Source organism: Aulonocara stuartgranti, assembly GCF_965226115.1.
Source record: "Aulonocara stuartgranti genome assembly, chromosome: 8".
Lineage (NCBI taxonomy): Eukaryota > Metazoa > Chordata > Actinopteri > Cichliformes > Cichlidae > Aulonocara > Aulonocara stuartgranti.
The window spans coordinates 11,038,495-11,053,708 of record NC_138959.1 but is presented as its reverse complement, the minus strand read 5'-3'; the positions used below and the strand labels follow the sequence as shown (position 1 = coordinate 11,053,708).

The 15,214-nt window shown below is 39.7% G+C and overlaps 1 protein-coding gene across 2 annotated transcripts in view; it reads right to left on the bottom strand.

Annotated features, from left to right (window-relative positions):
- chst15 (carbohydrate sulfotransferase 15) overlaps nucleotides 1–15,214 on the bottom strand; it is a 64,451-nt gene that overhangs the window by 35,046 nt on the left and 14,191 nt on the right. The window contains exon 2 of one of the 2 annotated variants that reach the window (XM_082543807.1): nucleotides 3,807–4,167. The exons of the other annotated variant lie outside the window; for it this stretch is intronic. The gene's annotated coding sequence lies outside the window, so the exon portion shown is untranslated. The remainder of the gene's footprint in view (nucleotides 1–3,806; nucleotides 4,168–15,214) is intronic. 2 annotated transcript variants of the gene reach the window in all.

The following is a 15,214-nucleotide window of genomic DNA, read 5'->3' as shown; positions in this document are numbered from 1 at the left end:
CTGTTGGACAGATTGTTTTTTTCTTTAAATAACTACTAAAATCTGAACAGAAGGGGGGGTAGTTGGCTTCCCTTGACCACCAGGGAAAAAATGCCACAGGGTCTGATCAGAGGCTTTTGGGATGAAACAGAGCTGCTCTGGGACACACTGTTGCCCCATCTGGTGCAAAATGTCCCAAACGAGTTCTCACTGAAAACAAAGAAATGTGGGGCAAAAGGAAGCTGGCAGGAAGACAGACCATGCACCAGTGTTCATTAATACTTCCGCTTTCTAGTTCATTTTGATAAATTATGACACCACCAGCAGAATATGAAAACGTTTCAAGATTTATGGGCTGGATTACCCGGTGAAAATTACACCTAAATTAAAACTGCATGAATAAACAAACGCACCGACGTGGCAAATGCATGTGACACTAAATGCACAATGGCACGATTCACATGAAAGTCTTCACTTCTCTCTGCTAATAAAAGCTGCCCCACTGCACAAAACACTTGGGTTCATCTTGTGCACTTGCACTAATCCGGTGTGTAATTCATCCTTCGTCCAAACATTGGGATACGTTTCATCACTGTCAGTGTCTAATGACTTTAAATCCATGACTCTGAAAAGACCACAGCCCTTTGCATATTTTCTTTTAAATTCTCTATGGTAATTGTAATGGTAAAGGTCACTTAAATTGAATTCCTATAGAATGCATCTGCTGTGTCTATTGCATCCCCTTCTCCTGAGAAAATTCCAACAAAGATAGGTTAGCATTTCTTCTTTATCAAACTCACAATATATAACAGCCTATAGCTTGGGTGTAGTTTATAAAACTACATCCTTGGAAATATACTTAAAGTTAGCCTTTGTCATTTGCTCAACAGAATGCTTGATTTTGAATACATAAGAAAATGCATTAGGAAAAACAAACCCTGCTTAAACAGCTTTAGCTTGTTATTTACATTCCTGTGATCTATACAAATCTCATATCAACTTAAATGAACTCGGGCCCTTTTGAAAGATTCTTGGTGAAAGTAGAGGCACTTGGAGCCAGGCAATTATTCATGGACTAAACGGTGGGTTGAAAAACAAAGGAAAACGCACAACTCACCACTGCAATGAACAAAGATAGGTCTAAAAAAGAGAGCTGCAAAGTTCAGTACAAGCAGCTTCCACTTCATAACCAGCAGAAAAATCATTTACATCAAGTCTGAGCCATCGATTTTGTAAATGAGATATAGACACGTAACGGTTTGGAGATGACAAATTTTAAGCCGCAAGTTTGTTTTTTTTATCATAAGTTCTGCATTTTGGCCATTGACATCGCTTCCACTCCTTGCTCAGATGTCATGGGCGGGAAGTGGAAGTGAATCTTTACCCATTACGAGGAGTCACTTGTCAGTCATTTATTGGGTAACAACTTGTCATAGTCATTTTCTGCTTATCATGTGTTTTACGTCAATTTAAACCTTTTCTTGGAAAATAATTATAGTGCTGCAATAACCCTTAGGGAGTGAGAACGTGTTGGCAATAAATATGGCTTGAAACTTGTAAATAAGGCCAAAAATAAAGAAATGTATACAAAAGAAAAGTATACTGAGGTCATACATCGGGAGAGAAGTAGGGTTATTTTCTCTTAAAGTTCTCTCTTCTTGGCTTCTGCTGATCTGCTCATGCATTCCCCATCGTTTTTCAGAAACCGAGGAATCTTTTACATACAGACTGTGATCTGCTTAGCAATAAGATGATCGCCACGTCATATTTATATGCATTTTTCTGCCGACGTGATGTTTCACATCAAAACTGATCTTATCCTTTCTGTGAAAGAAGCGTGATCATCTTCAGGACCGGAGAAAAACCAGTGTTTGAAGCTGTTAATCCCGCTGTGCTCACATTTACACGTAATCAAAGCCTCATTGAAAAAAATCTTTCTCCTCATACTTGACAGAAATATTATTCATTCATAGCTCTGCTTCTTCAAGATGCGAAATGAATGCCTCATCAGCCCAGTATGAAGAGAGACGTTGACGCTACACCAGTCAGAAGTTTGATATGATAGATCAACTTGGGCTGGCCAGAGTAATTCATCAAAGTGCTTCAGTCACTCCAGAAATCTGTTGTGGGTAGAAATCTTTAAAAAAGAGCTTGAACAAAAACAGTGAGGCTGCTAGAGGCCACGCACGCTACCCTCAGTCGAGGCATTTAAATCATTTTAATCATCCATCCCACTCACTGTATAATAATATACTGCAGTGAGAAAGAGAATCCCCACCACACTTACGCCTACGACTCGCCTTCCCACATAGACTGTGTCAACTTACAAACAGCTACACATCCTGTCACAGACACACACACACTGTATATATCCTGCCGCGCCAATGTAAACAACATGACATGATATATAAGCTTTAAAAATAAGTGTTCTTTATGGATGATAGCAATTATTAATTTCATCACGGGTTGTTCTTTAATTTATTTTTTGAATGAGTGCTTAGTAGTTCATGATATGTAATTTAAAAAAAGATGACGTCTTCACATTGCTTGCACAGTTAACTGCCCTTAAATCCCACAAATATGAGATGTATGGTGACACAAATCATTTAAGTTGATGGTCGCTATAGGATGCGTGGCATTTCTGCTTGATAAATGTCTCAGCTCTTTAAACACTTCATTAATTCCCTGGCATTCATCTAATCAATGAACTGCTCCAGCCAGCACTAGTGCTCTTGACAGATTTCCCATCACCTCTGCATTGTCCTGCTACTTAAGTTCTCTTTCGCCGATTAAGTTCTCTCAGCGTTTGAGACCACTGCAGCCACTTTGCTACCTGTGCTCAATTAAAAGCTCAATTACAGTAATTAAAATCCCTTGTAGTAGCTACTGTGCACATTAACTTAACCAAGCCGAAAGTTAAGGGGGAAGGAGGTTAAAGTGAGGTGATTCACACCGAGGGGCATGTGTCAGCCACTAACCAAGCACATCACATGACTCCATAAAGCACCAGCATATTCTAATTTAAATGTCTACCTCCTGCAAATTCTTTCAGGCAGTTAAAGATAAATGTGCAGGTGTTTTCAGATCCTGCTTGACTGTGAGGTGCGCCTTTACGCGCAATCGCAAAAAGATGCCGTCTCACTCCCAAACACCCCCCGGTCAGGCTGGCTTCGCAGCAGGCATCAGTGGTCGGTCTGGTGTTGTTGGACAAAGAGAGGACCGCTCCGTCCCTCCAGAGGCTTCCCCTGCTCTCATTGGTCAGCAGGAAACCTTTTGTTTGGTCTCTCACGGTTGAAAATCCTGCATCTCATGAATGGAAGCCACATTTTCTCGCAGGAAATGTAACCAAAGACCTCGCTGTGGTTACTTTGGAATAAAAGCGACCGCTTCACTGATTGCGACTCGAATAAGATTTCCTCGATAGTTTTGCGAATGATCTCCACGATGTTCGCCCACGATTGGCGCTCTTTTCGGTAACTCTCAGGAGCGGCGGCTCTCTCCGCCGCTTTAAAATGAGTCAAATCTTGGGTTTGATTAGAATACATAGTGACCTATTCATTCCCTTTAGGGAGAGCGGGCGCCTCTGCGCTGAAAGGAGTCCGTTATACTTATGATGTCTCCGTAGCTATACACTGTGCGCGCACAGTCAAATCAGCCATAAACTTTTCCATTTCTGCACCCGCTCCCTTCAGACACACAGCCAGAGAAGCGAGTGCATAAACTATTTTGAACTGGCGCAGACAACAGGTTTCACGGCAGAAAACTGATGTTAAAAAGGTTAAACAGCCGTGAAAATACAGCAGGCTGCTATGTGAAATAAAACCTACCATGAGTTTATTTGTGCCGGCAGCGCTCGCACGTCCGGTCGGATCAAACAACTTCTCATAGCCGGCTCATATTCCCTGGTCAGTGGTCACGAGATTTAAAGGCATTTGTAAATCCATGCAATTGTTCTGTTTTCTTCTTCTGCGTCTTTCCTTCACGGGCGGTTACATGAGAACAAGTTAAAGCATGCGAGCCAGGCTGTGTGACAGTCTTTCTTTCGCTTCTGCCTCTCGCTCAGGCTCCCAACGCGAACAGTGGGAGTCAGTCTCTCTCTCTCTCTCTCTCTCTCTCTCTCTCCCTCAGTCTCTCTCTGGTGTTGTGTGATGCTTGGGTGAGAGGTCAAACGGATGACACGCGGGTTTCCTAAGAAGAAATGTAGAAATCAGTTCTAACTGTGGAGTCTGGGACCTTAAGCAAAAATTCACAGAAAGGGAGCGATGACCCTGCAAAGAGTCATCACTATTGTGTTATAAATAAGCTGACACCAACAAAATAAATTTGAAATAGAAACTGTTTAGATTTCCAAAGTTACCTACTATAATTTTCAATGTAACATGAAATGTACAAATAATAACATAAAAGACGATTTAAAGAAGAATTAAAACACAGTTATTTAAATAACTTAACTCTAGAAATGGCAGAGGTGGTTCTGCCGGGATCTTCTTTGTCTTTACATGCCAAAAATCCGTGATGCATTTGCTGTGGTGACACTTGGGAAATAAGAGCGCATCTGAAATGACCTTCTAGACTGGAGAGGACATGTTTATTTCCAAAACAATGCCCTACACCACGCAGACTGGTTATAAAGTATTGACATAAATAGTAGCTTTTCAGCTCTGCTGCTCGTGTCCTAAATCCAACGAACTAAGTTAACAAATGTCAGACATCAAAGTAAACAAAGGAAACGATGCGATGCTAGACAAAGTTATCCTATTCAAGTGCTTCTTCCCCAAGGCGGGTTCTCTAACTAGGTTCATTATGAGTGATTTACATCAGCAAGTGTAAGCATGTTTAGATTACTATGAATTTCAAAAAATAATCAGTGTTTTTTAATCCAACTGAAATATATAAATATGTATAAATAAAATATATCCTAAGAATAAAAAGAAAAATAATTAAATGGCTTACTCTAGAAATGGCAAGAGTGGTTCTAGTAGTAGTTAGCACATTTCCCTTTTAGACCTAAATCCCTGGTTTGATTCTGGGAGGAGACACAAGCATCCAGTGTAAAATATGTGACAGGTGGATCAATCTGTGGTGACCCTTGGGAAATAACCCAGAATCTGAAATTGCCTTCTTCACTAGAAACAGCCAACACCATTCGTGCCCTAAGACCACGCTCACTGTTTATGAAGTGATAATACTGTAAAAATAGTCTGATCGTACTAGGCTGCTCATCCAGCTAATTTAACTAGCTAAGCTTTCCATGATGCACTGAGCGTTTCTCCTTCATTTATCTGTTTTCAAACTCTGTCTGTTTATACACCACTAATTATTTCTAATGATTAAATAAAGCAAACTCTGTCCTACAGTTTCCCTTTTGTCCTGTTTCTCTCTGCTCTCTTCTCTTTCCCTTCATCCCCCAAACCGTCACAACAGATGGCCGCCCCTCCCCGAGCCTGGTTCTGCCTGTTAAAAGAGAGTTTTTCCTTCCCACTGTTGCCAAGTGTTTGCTTATAGGGGATCATGTGATTGTGGATGGTTCTTTTGAATTATGTAGGGTTTTTTCTACCTTGCAATATAAACCACCTCAAAGCAGTTATTGGAGTCAGATGGGAGGTAAATTGTCTGGTACTTATATAGCATCTTTCATTCACCCAACCACACTCATTCATTTATCTGACATGATGCTAACTAACATGATAACAAATGCATCAGGGACAACTCAGGGTTTAGTATCGTGCCCGAGGACTGGAGGAGGTCGGGATCAACCCATCCACCTTCCGATTGTTAGATAATCGATTGCATGAGCCATGACTGCCCCTAGGTCAAGGTTCTGCTATTGATAGCTGTAGTTTAAAGTTTGTCCGTCCTAATTATTGGCTAGAATAAACACTATAAAACATAAAATAACTATTTATCCCGGTAAATGTGTTTACATAGTCAGCAAATGCCAAAAGATTAAAAACTACAACAAGATGTGGTCGCCATAAATTCTATAGTCACATAGAGCAGAGTGTACATTGAAAGGGTTTTTTTAAGTATCATGATAGTTCTGTTTTGTTTGTTTTTTTTAAAGTGGATTTGCTATGAAGTGTTATAAAGCAGATTTACACGGAAAACCATTTTGCTATTGCTGCTGAATAATAAAGACTGTATAAATGAACCAAAAAAATAATTAAGAAATGCAGTTGCTGAAATGTCCACTTGAGGCAAGATCACAAAAGCAAATCTGTCCTCACAGAGTCTCATGAAAAAAAAGGCCCAAATTTGTCTTATCCAGCTTCCTTATTCATTAATTTATATGAATAAGGAAGCTGGATAAATATTACCTGATGATTTATGGGATTAAATATGTGTGCAGTGCACTTCTTCCTACTCCTTTTCGATATGTAAACCAAATCAGAATAGGTGGAGCAATTTTGGAGTGTATGTAATGGGAACATGTGAAATAACCAATTCTAGGTTATGTAGGTTACTCGTGCCAGCTCTGCATCTTAAGAAAAGGGCAAAAAGTTTATGTTTTCCATATTTCTGAGTCTATAAAACACAATGGAAGTACATGGAATTACTTGGAGGTTTAGACATTGCACTGATGAAAAATTTCAGGCTTGTTCTGATGGGTTTTTCCCATTTATTTTCCTATAACCTAAGAAATAAAAACGGGTTTTAAGAAAATGTGAAAGCGCATATTTGTTAACATGTTTAAATATTGCATTGGCATAGACCAACAGGGACAAAAAGCAGCGAGAAACTGATTGTGCAAAAATGTTTTGATCTTTTGATGAGATTTTTATGACATATTATTGTAGTAAATAACATAGAAGTGGAATAGTAATCATAATAGTGAAAATAATGTGTTATAAAACATCATAAACCTGCTACTGTTCAATTCATCACTGGACTGCTGTGAGGCTTTTTTCTTCAGAGACGGGAGTGACAGTGTGTAAAATGGGATGCCTTTAAACAACAGTATTCTGTTTGCCCCAAAGAAAAATGAATATAGCATAATACACTTACTTAAAAAAAAAAAAAAAGACACAAAGACCACAAGTGACACATTCATGTTCTTGGGCTTATTTATTTAGTTATTTTTAATCTTGGTGTTTCAAGAACAAGCGTGCATTCTTATATGATGAAGACCAACAGGGAGATGCAATCTCAGCCAGAGATGTGGGAGATGATTCATCGTGACACATCTGGAGGATTCAAAGCTAAACGGGTAATAGCTTGACTGTGGTGACCGTACAGCACATGGACACACTTCTATCTGCAAGCAGCTGGGTGGTGGTGGTGGTGGTGGGGGTCCAGTTAAGAGAGCTCTCAGCTGGAAAATGTGTTGTCTCATATCGTGTTTCACTGATGCTGCCGTAATTCTGTAACTGCTGTCACTGAGTCAGCAATCACATCATCATCGCAATCATTGCACTGGATACCATTAAGCCTTCAGACGCTGTCTTCCACATGCTGGTTTCATAAGCTTCCAACGTCCATTACTGCTAATAGACAAGATACCCAATAGGTGTTATAGATTTTCAAGAATTTCATCTTCTCGCAATATGAATTTTTCCTGACTGCTGGCTGCATTTCACTCATGGATAATATTAATGTAATCCACTACTGAGACCAACAACATGATGACGATGATTATGAGGAAGGTGGTAGGCCTGTTTTTTTTTCTTCAGAAAGTCACCCAGAGCATATGAGCCACCCTGCCTATCAGAAACTGCCTCCACTTTGTTTATGCCTGGTGGAAATCAGAGAAAAAAGGAAACAGATGCAAAAAAAAAACAAAAAAAAAAAACCAGCTGGTTTTTGTTTGTTTTATCTTCCTGTGTTGTTTTTTTTATTTTGTGTATTAGGTCACATGTAACTCTGAGGACAGGGCAAAATATGTGCGTTCATTTGCAAGCAGCTTTTTCTTTGAGCTAGTTCAAGTACTGAATGGCAAGGTATTCGTACCACAACCTGATGTAATTCAGTTTGTCAGTGGTATTCGATTTATTATTTCATCACACACATCCTAGGATTGCTTTTTTAAAATATGGCTTGCCAAAGATCAAAGTTCTAATTTTTGGCAGCGTTGCTAGAAATGACTAGCTCCTTTATAAGCATTAACATGTCACTGCAATATTCAATCAACAGTGGGGCAGTGGAAAGCAGTATCTTTAAACCTTCAAATTTGATCAAAGGACTACAAAATATTCCATGAATTCAAGTTCTCTTCATATATTTTCAAAATTGGAGCCAAGGTAGATCAAATTGAAAAGCTTCTTTTTTGCAGTTTAGTCAAATATAACTTTGTTGCACTTTCTGCTTCAGGTGTGCAGTAGTTCAGTAGCTGTCACACTTTGATTGAGATGAGAACATTTCTTCTATCCCAATTTAACTAAACTCTACAAAGAGTCTCTGAACTGAGCGAGACGCTTCACGGTTTGTCTGTTAAATATCTACCATTGAGTCATTCTATGACCCGCAGCACTACCAAATCTTAACATGGTCTCTTTTGTATTCTGCATAATAGGAAGGGTTTAATTTGTTGCAAAGAACTCAGCAGGACAGTCAGATGAGGCTTTTGCGCAAGCCTGTTGGTGAGAGGGGGTGGAAATGATGTCTGATAAAATCATGAGTCATGATAATTGAAGGATAAATGCTGAGCTCATGCATAAATGATTGGGTTTCCATTGAATACAGTCTGTTTCCAGTATTGGTCATGAAAGGGGGGGTAAACTGTGTTTATTTCGTGCTCTGTGAAGATGTGTTTGTTGCTAAGTCTGGTTTAAACTCCAATGGGGTCAGGCAACTTCTGCCATGCCGTTCTTTCCAGCCTGCGCATTACTCATCTCTTTCATTTCACGTTGTGTGAGTGAAGGCTGAGCAGTGATTACAGCCTGACCCTGGCAATATGTGTGCGCTGTTCAGCACTAATATGAGGACTAAACAAAGACCCTGGGATGCAATTTCAAAGATTGAATAATGATTTTATTATTTCTCGGTGACAGTCGTGCCCTCAGGCATTATGTTTTTGAGTTGGTAGTCCCATTCACAAAAAGGCAGTATTTCTTTATTCAACACAAACATTCATTTGGACTCAAGGATGAACTGATTAGAGTTTGATTTGGTAAAAGGTTTAACTCAGGAATTCGTTTTAAAAATGTTTCATACAAATGCCTCATAGCTAGAATGATAAAAGGTCAAACCTCAACCTCACACTGACACACACTGAATCTTCAGCAAATTTCTCATTACCCTAATCTTTGGTGGCCACCTATTAAGGTCCTCCCTATTAAAAGCTTTACAAGCCACTTTGTTAGGTACACCTGTTCAGTTACTACACAGGCATCTAATCAGCCGATCACATGGCAGCAACTTGCATGGTCAAGATGATGTGCTGAAGTCCAAACAAGTATCAGAATGGAGAAGAAATATGATTTAAGTGCAAGATAGGGTGGTCTGAGTATTTCAAAAACTGTTGATCTACTGTACTGGGATTTTCCCACACAACCAACTTGAAAAAGAAAAAAGAGAAAATATTCAGTGAGCAGCAGCTTCCTGGGTGAAAATGTTGTGTTGATGCTAGATGTCAGCGGGGAAAGGCCAGACTGCTTCAAGCTGATTGGAAGCAGAAGAGCATCTCTGAACGCTGAACTGAAGCGACAATTTACATTATTTCAGCAAAAATGGACAGTAGAAGATTGGAAGAATGTGGCCAAGTTATGCAGCAGAGCATCTCTGAATGCACAACACGTCAAACCTTGAAGTAGATGTGCTACAGCAGCAGAAGACCACATCAGATGTAAGCTGAGAACAAGAAGCTGGACCTACAGTTTGATTAGGCTCACCAAAACTGGGCAGGAGAAGACTGGAAAAACATTAGCTGTCTCCATTTCTGTGGCAACATTCAATTGGTAGGGCCAAAACTTGGTGTAAACAACACAAAGGCATGGATCCATCCCGCCTTATATTAATGGATCAGGCTGCTGCTGGTGGTGTAATAGAATGGTTGATATTTTACACACCACGACCTAGCTGAGTATTGTTGCTGTCCATGTCCATCCCTTTATGAGCACAGTCTTCTGCTGGCTGCTTCCAGCACAATAACGCACCATGTCACAAAGCGCAAGTCATCTCAAACAGTTCCTTGAACATTAAAATGAGTACACTGTATTTAATATGCCTCCACAGTCACCAAACCTCTATCCAAGCACCTTTTGGATGTGGAACAGGCAATTTGTATGTTTTAAGCACAATGTTGAATCTATGTTACCAAGAATGAGGGCAGTTCTGAAGGCAGAACGATGTTCAATTTGGCTACTAGCAAAGTGTAGCTACTAAAGTGAATTATATGTCGTACACTGCAATAAAATTTGTAGTGCTGTCACCGTTAATCTCATTAAAATGACGTTAACGCCATAACCGCATTAACATGGCAAATCTCCGTTAGCGAGTTAGCGCAGATCACCTGGTGCCCCGCACGGCGCTAACGTGTTAACAAGCTAACCGTGCTAACGCGTTGACGCCATGCAACCCAACTCACGGGCCGATCCACGCTAACTCGCTAACGGAGATTTGCCGCGTTAATGCAGTTATGGCGTTAACGTCATTTTAACAAGATTAACGCTGACAGCTTTAAAAATTTGTCATTTTGCTGAAAACCTACAGTCATTAGGGTTAATCAGTATTGGACTTTAGACTAGTATGTCCAAAGTCCAATATATATATAAAGTATTACCCCAGAATATGTTTTTTTATAATTATTTGTTAACAATAAGACAGATGATGAGCAACAGTAGCCTAAGTAAATTAGATGGCACCTATCTTCTTTGAATTTATTGTAATTTTCCGTTCTAAGCATGTAACACCCCTAACTATTCAACCACTTACATCTTTTCAAAATATTTTTGATGTAATGTAAATAAAATTAATAAAATCAATTTTTAATCTTTTCTCAATACCTTCTGCCTTCCCTACCTTTCCTGTGGCCACAGCTCTATCCCTTACTGTTCAAAAGATTCCCCAAACATTGCCAATCTTTAAAAATAGGTCAGAAATATATAGTTTCCATTTTTTAAAGAAATCTTTTCCTAATCTTAACCTCACAGTGGGCCTCAGTATCTCTTTATCTCCACCATACACCCTGGCAATCTCCCTAAAACTTGCATGTGGCACAAAATGGAGCATATTCTTAATTTAGAAAATGTTCCTGCTTTCCTGAACACAGTCCAACAGCTGAGATTACATTGCCCTCTAACTCTGTTTGGTTAAAAAAAACACGACTTGATTTGATTTGGTGGAAGGCAGTGTTGTACACTCTTATAAGGCTTTCCAGAAGATGATGTTTGTGTCAAGTTGGTTTACTGATGTGTTTTAGCAGTTTTTGAACAATAATTATGGTCTATGGCAGAGAGGAATATAACCGTAGGATTTTTCTGATGTTTTTCACGTCTTACGGCAAGTTATCAAAGTCACAGTCTGCAAGTGATCACTTTTCTCAGACATGTTAAAGATAAAAGAGAATTTAATAACTTATTTTTTTAAGTGTGGGTTTTCATGTTTGGGTTTTTCTTGTAGACTTTTAAACGACCTTTTCAGTGATGTATACTGGAAAGTGCTTTGGATCAAGACCATGTGAATAAATCACAGAAAATCCCCTAATGGCTTTGCACAGAATGGGGGAACAGTTGATGATTTTCTCAGGAAGCAGGGTTTTTTCTGTGGTCAGATGACCAAAGCTGATGTGGACCCATAGCCCAGATCAAAAGAACAAATATTACAGCATGTTTTAATCTGCTTTATGCTTGCTAAATCATTTGATTCAGCATTCGCAGGGAGACATCTGTACCTGACACCGCAGTGAACGTTGCTGCCTCAGCACTTCACTAAACCAGGACTTTGGGCCAAAGCTGCCACAGTGCATTGTCTTCGTCATACGTCTCTGTGCATTAGGAGGCTGCTCCTTTTGACTCATCAAATGAATGGAAAAATGTAATATTTCTGTTGCAGTACTCAATAAATTGCATCATGTGTTAACTGAGCTGAGCAAAAAGAGTCACTGCAGGGAAAACAGACAGATTTTCTTAAAATACATGTTTGATTTATGAGCGCCTGTTTGTTTGTCTAGTAGAAAGACCATTTTTTCGAGAGGAGGACATTTCTCTGGAGAGGGCCAATAGAGAAACTCCTGCAGTGCTGAACAGGATCCCATACATCAGTTTAGCAGGCAGGGTCATCACCCATTGTTTTTTTATAACAACACAACACACTTCCCAGAAATACATACACAGAAATGAATTCCACGTGTGCCAGAATAACCTCATGCAGGCTGAAGAGGGTTTTTTTTTTTTGACATTATGACTGCAGTTATCACTTGGAAAAGATAATTAAATGGCATTTGTTTAATTAATTAATGCTTATTATTTTTTATGCCTCTGCTTTCACCTTTAGGAAGAGGGGACGAGGTCCTTGTTCAGATTCTGCACTGCAGTGCTGTGAGTTGTTGAGTTGACTCATTTTTAATGTTGTTTTTAATGTTATGGAGTCTTGAGCATTTAACCGGACAAAATAAGGAAAATTAAGACAACATATGAAGAAAAAGTGTAAAACTTTACAATCAATCAATCAATCAATCAATCAATCAAAAGAAGCTTTAAAAAAGAACCACTGCACCTCACTTTAAAAGTGTTTTGCTTCAAAATAAAGTGATAGCACAAAAACCGTGGTAGTCACATATCACAAAGACACACTGATTCATTTAAAAGGTTTCAGCAAGGTGAATAGAAACGGTCTGATTGTCTCCATCTTAACCTTGAGCCCATTCTCTTTCAAGACTGACTGTATGTTTGCTGAAAACACTGAAATAATACACCCGAGGTTGGAACGTACAAACAGTGCAGATAGCACTCAGTCTGAAAGTCTGTAGAAGGAAATATAACGTCCCTTTTCTCTTCCATTTATCATTCATACATCATGAGATGTATTTGCATGCATGTACACTCAATGACCGCTTTATTAGCTATATTTAATTAGTACCGTATTCAACCCCTTCGAAAACTCTCCCTATCCCACCACATCCCTAAGGTGGCTTGTTGGATTGACATAAGGTGACCGTGGAGGCAGTTTTAGTGCAGTGGGCTCAGGTAGGGTGGCTGTGGCTCAGGTGGTAGAGCAGATCAGCTGCTGATCGGAAGGTTGGTGATTCAATCCTTGGCTTCCCCAGTCTGCATGCCAAATATCCTTGGGCAAGATACTTACCCCAAGTTGCCCTCCGATGCATTCATCGGAGTATGAATGTGTGTGAATGTACTTTAGTTTGCACTTGTGTTTAGAAGTGAATGGGTGAATGAGGCATGTTGTATACAGCGCTTTGAGTACTCCGGGAGAGTAGAAAAGCGCTATATAAGAATTACCATATTTCATGTTGTTTATAATAAATTCTGATCCTGCCATCTGAATGATCTGGACTCATCAGACCAGGCAATGTTTTTGCAGTCTTCTGTTGTTCGATTCTGTTGAGCCTGCAAGCCATAGCTCCAGCTTCCTGTTCTTAGGAGTGGAAGCCAGTGTGGTCTCCTGCATAACTTGGTTCTAAACCCATGACTGTACAAAAGACAAGTGGTTAGTTGAGTTACTGTTGCCTTCCAGAAGCATTCTGGCTATTCTCCTCTGACCTCTGGCATCAACAAACTATTTTTTGCTCAGAAAACTTCCGCTCGCTGGATATTTTTTCTTTTGGATCCTTCTCTATAATCCCTAGAAATCCCAACAGAACTGCAGTTTCTGAAATACTCAGACTAGCCCATCTGGTACCAACCCGGCCACGTTCAAAGTCACCCTATTCACTTTTGTCCTCCTCTCTGATGATCAGTTTGAACTTCAGCAGGTCTTTTTGAGCAGCTGAACAAGCGTGTCTAATAAAGTTGGAAATCAGTTTATAAAACATCATTTTTCATAATAACTGTGAACAGGAACCTTTTAATAAAATGTCAATGTTATTGGCGGTATCAGTTGTTCAGGTTATTGCTGGGACTCTGCATTTCCACATTTTTCCACTCTATTTTTGTGGGCAGGAAATTCTTTCACTATCACCCTTGTGTCTTCCAAAATTTAAACATGCCAGGTGATGTGAAACAAACATCACTGGTTTGGCACTGAAGATTTTAATGAGCCAACAAAGGAATTCAAATAGCAACTCAGACAAAAACATGAACTGGAAAATGGCTGGAGGACAATGAGGTACATATAAGTTTTTTTCCTCATTTGCATCTTCTGGGGATTTAATGAGGTTTAGAAAGGCACCATCATGTAAATAAACTGTAGACACTAAGACGGCAATGATGAAGTAATTATTACAAAGTAATGGAAACACGTCAATCAGATCCGCATTATTTTCAGGCACTGGCTAAGCATCTTTCTTCACTTGTCTGACAGTCAATGGCAACCCCATTGTTGCCGGTTCGGTAACCAAAGACACGGCTTGAGCAGCATACTTCTGTAGTGTTTATGTCTGAAATGAGTGGGACCACAGAGCTCTTTTGAAGTATTATGAATTCTGCACTGCATCACGATGTGCCAGAGCATGGATGCACATGTTATTTTTCATTCCGCTCACTTCAACTCTTTTCCTCAGTGTTTCAGATGCACAATGAGGGGTGTGCGCGTGTGTGTGTTCTTTTTCATATGAAGCAGTTTGGTTGCGTGTCTTCACCTTTGCATACTTTTGTCCTTATGTAGGAATTCATGCTGAGGACCTGCAGTCTCAAAACCACATTTTTGTCTTGTCATTGTTGTCAGTGGCACTGCAGCTGTGCGGCTGTTTCTGCCAATCAATATCAATTTTCATCCAAATAAGTGTGATTAGAGCTGATTAGACAAGCACAAGGCTTTACTGATGTTCTGGTTATAGACCAAACACAAATAATTACTTTAACCCAAAAGATTTGAACTCTGCATTACAGGATAGGATGAATGTAACATATTACAACAGTGTGATCACATTTGTCTTCGCATATGACAACACGGGGGTTTTGGTGGGTTAACAAAGCAGAGAGCACACAGAGATGCTCGAGCCGTGGCCAAAGGCAGCTATTTCATATATCAACGGCTGCTCGTGGAAGCTAAATTGGATTCCGCAGCTCTGTAATCATCAGAACTTTTCAAAGAGCACAAGGTCATAAAGCCTGTAAGTTTGTCAAGGAAAATGTAATGCACAGATTGAGCAGGAAGACACTTCCATTAAGGAGGATTTTGTATG